This window comes from Myotis daubentonii, chromosome 9, assembly GCF_963259705.1.
Source record: "Myotis daubentonii chromosome 9, mMyoDau2.1, whole genome shotgun sequence".
Taxonomy (NCBI): Eukaryota; Metazoa; Chordata; class Mammalia; order Chiroptera; family Vespertilionidae; genus Myotis; species Myotis daubentonii.
This window is the reverse complement of record NC_081848.1, coordinates 15,194,985-15,199,136: the sequence shown is the minus strand read 5'-3', so window position 1 is coordinate 15,199,136 and position 4,152 is coordinate 15,194,985. Positions and strand designations below refer to the sequence as shown.

Genomic DNA, 4,152 nt, shown 5'->3' with positions numbered 1-4,152 from the left:
CTCAGCTCTCAGCTTCCTGATACAGTGCCTGAAACATAAGCACTCAGTACGCTCTTTGGATAAGTGTTAAAAGAACTATCAGTGAAAATTAGTACAATGAGATGACTACTTTGCCCATATTTTTTCAAAAATTAAAATCACTCTAGAGTATGACTCAGGTCCTTATTAACCACACTCAGAAAATAATGTATTATCATCCATTAAAAACTACTATCTCAATCCCTTCATTCTATTACCATCTCTCAAGGATTTATTATCCATTGAGAGAATTGTTCGCTTAGTAAATAAGTGCTAAATATGTGCAGACTATAATTCAAGTAGTGACTCCCTAAAAATAGCATAATTTTATTAACTCTATTTAATGTTTCTTTGAGCTACCCTGACTTTCATTATTCAAGAAACTAGACAATCTCTTGAGGAAGAGCAATAATGTGCTGCTATATCTTTTCATGTCCTTGTATAATTTCTATAGTGTTCATACACTCCAAATAGGACAGAACCAAAATTAAAAATAATGGTGAAGATTAACTTCCCTTCAAGAGTACAACAAAACTTGTCTACTGCAGAAGAAAAAATTGCAGAAGTTACACAAAAATCTGTGAGTATAAAGAAAATGTTAACAAATGGTTCAAAACACCATAAAATTATTAATCCTTTATAAATGTAGTAATAGTTGCTTTTGCATGCGATGGAATAACTAGTATTAGTCTAGTATTAGACTTATTTTTCTGCCACAATCAACTGTAAAACTGGACAAAAGATATTTGAGACTACTGTTGTCATGCATTAGAAAATGAGAAGCATAGGACCACAGTCCTGCTGAGGTGACTGGATTTTGTGAAAAAGGAACTAAAATTTAAAATTTTTCAAAGTAGGGGCCTCAGAACATTGTATAGAGGTTTCCCTCAAGTCCTTAGCTAAACACTAGGCTGTCCGTATGCAGAATGAAATTCCATAACACTTAACAGCGGCTCCTGGAGAGTGAAACTGAATGGAGATACCAACAATTTAAAAATGCCTGGATACACTAGCTGAGCCAAAATAGTGAAACCTGAGTATCTCATTTGGTCATCTGAGACCCAAGAAAGGCCATTCCTTGGGAATAAAGTCCACACTGAATAAGGGTATGCCCTAGGAGGAAGGACAAAATAAACCCACCCTGACAAAATCTAAAGCCAAGCCTAACAGAATCAAGAAGTTCCTCTAATAATTTAATTGTCTGACAGAACAAAATTCAATATTATTTAAAAGAAGATACCATAATCCAGCCTCCTTTCAACATATTGTTCACAACGTGCAGCATATAATTAAGAACATTATATATGTAAAGTGACTCAGAACCAAGAGAAGTAGAAGTCAAAAGAAAATGACCCAAAGATAACAAAGATACTGGAATTAACAGACAAGAAGTATGAAATAGCTATTAAAAATATGTGCAAAAATTTAAAGAAAAAGGCAAATGAGTTAACAGATAGGGAAGCTTAATAACAAAAAAGTAGAAACTATTTTTAAAAAGAACCAAATGGAAATTATAAAATTGAAAATTATATTTGAAATAAAAAATATACCAATTAGCTTAAATCAGATTGGATTATACAGAATAAAGGATAAATGAACTTGAAGACAAAACAATAGAAATATCCACACTGAGAGAGGAGAAAATATATGCTTTCCATTACCAGATTATCAATTATATTTGAAAAAATATCAAGTGGTCTAGCATACAAGTACTTGGAATCTCTGAAAGAGAAGAGAAATATAGTAGAGTAGAAAAGTTATTTGAAGAAATAATGATTGAAAATCTGATAAAATAAGTTAACCAACACATTCAAAAAGTTTGGCAAACTTTAATCAAGATAAATATGAAGAAAAGTCACACCACATTACATAATAGCCAAGCTGCTGAAAACTATAAATAAAGAGAACAATGATAATAATGGCAGCTTTCATCAAAAAGAGTGAAAGGCAGAGAAAATGAAATTACTCCTTCATAGTGTTAAAAATAATGCTAATTAAGAATTTCATACCAAGAAAAATAACCCTTTCAAAATCAGGGTTAATAAAGACATTTGCAGATAAACAAAAGCTGAACGAATCTGTTGCCAGTATATCTACACTACAAGAAATCCTGAAGCAAAGTTTTCAAACTAAAGAGAAATAATTCAAATGAATCTACAGACTAGTGCCAGAAATGGCAAATACATGGGTAAATTTTTAAAGTACATTTTCTTCTTTTAATGTTTTTTAAAAAAAACAACTGATTTGAAAGCAAAAATAATAACATTGTTTTATGCAGAATTTAAGACATATAAGGAAATAAAATCTATGACTACAGAAGATAGTGATAGCTAGCCCAACAAATGTAAAAATAAACATTATTTTCAGGCACACAAAGAATGATCACCATGATAAACTATATTACATACCATGAAGTGTGTTGGCAAATTTCAAAAGATTGAAATCTTATAGAATATGTTCTCTTCTAGAGCACAATGTTATAGAGTATATTCACAATAGAAATAAGTTAGAAATTAATACCAAAAACTATCAAATATTTAGAAGTTAAGCAACATACTTCTATATAACCCTTGTGTCAAAGAAATTACAAGCAAAATTTTAAAATATTGTGGACAGAATGAATGTGAAAATACAATATAACAAAATTAATGGGATGCACCTAAAATAATGTTTATCAGGGGGAGTATGTAGATTGAAATTCTTGTATTAGTAAAGAAGAGAACTTTAAAATTGATGACTTAAAATTAAACATAAAGTAGATGTAATAATAAAGATAAGAGTAGAAATCTATGAAATACAGAATAGGAAAACTATAGAGAAAAACAATAAAGCCAAATATTTCTTCTTAAAAATTAAGAATAATGCAAAAGTCCAGCAAGACTGATAAAGAAAAGAAAAAGAGAAAACATAAGTTATCAATTTGGGAATGAAAGAGAGGATACAGCTGAAGATGCTATTGATCTGGGCCACAACTATGGCCCCTGGGCCCAATCAGGCACTACCTGTTTCTGTATAGTTTACAAGTTATGAAAGGTCTTTACATTTTTTTTATTTTCTCTCTTTTTTTTCCTTTTCTTTTTTTTTCTGTTTTTTCTGTCTCAATGTCTCCCCATTCACAATACAGACCAGGCAAAGAGCCTGAGCTGAGGTGTATATGGGGTAAGTTTACTCTGCCTCCTATTTCTGTACAGTCAGTATAAGAACACAGCCTGTGGTAAGTACCAGGAGGCCCGAAAGGTCTTTACATTTTTAAATGGTTGAGAATAAAATCAAAAGAAGAACATAAATTATATGAAATTTAAATTTCATAAATTATATGAAATTTAAATTTTAGTGTCCACAAATAGTTTTATTGAGCCATGCTCATTCACTGATATGTTATCTATGGCTGCTTTCACATACAACAGCAGATCTGAGTTCTTATAAAAGACTAGAGGCCCAGTGCACAAAATTCATTCATGGGGGAGTGGGTCCCTCAGCCCGACCTGCGCCCTCTCATAGTCTGGGACCCCTTGGGGGATGTCCAACATGTATTATTATGTATTATCCTGAAAAATGTATGAATTTACATTTACAAATTCAATCTTATCAATTATTACCTAGTCGTTCACCTAGCCACTTGATGCCTACCTACTTCTAGGTATTTACATCAAGGGTCCTCTTTAGACTGCCTTATCTATAATAATAAAAGCATAATATGCTAATTAGACCAGATGTCCTTCTGGACATCCTTCTAGATGACCTTGCATATGAAGCTGGGGCTGTGAAAGAAGCCTGAGTCCCGGGTGCCAGAGAGAAGCCGGTGCTGGAAGCCAGGGAAAGGGAGGCCTACTCTTGCATGAATTTTGTGCAAGGCCTCTAGTTTCTTAGTAAAGGGCAATTGCTGTCTATAAACCCTTTATTACTTTATTAATAAACTTGACTGTCAGAACCCACATATCAGGGACTTTCTTTATATTTTTTCTCCAGAAAGTGAGAACCCACATTTATGGAACACCTACAAGTATGAAATGCATAGTCATGTTAGACATGATCGATTCTCAATAAATATTTTTGAATGAATGAAGAACAGCTTAGGTTTAACCCAGATCTGTCTGACTACAAGGCCATGTTGTAGACATTTCATGGGATGAC

At 32.5% G+C, this 4,152-nt stretch overlaps 1 non-coding gene across 1 annotated transcript; it reads right to left on the bottom strand.

Annotated features, from left to right (window-relative positions):
• Positions 1-3,117: 3,117 nt before the first annotated feature.
• LOC132242437 (small nucleolar RNA SNORA51) lies at positions 3,118-3,249 on the bottom strand. Its single transcript, XR_009454629.1, has one exon. It is a non-coding gene; the product is annotated as a small nucleolar RNA SNORA51 (small nucleolar RNA).
• Between the last annotated feature and the right edge of the window lie 903 nt (positions 3,250-4,152).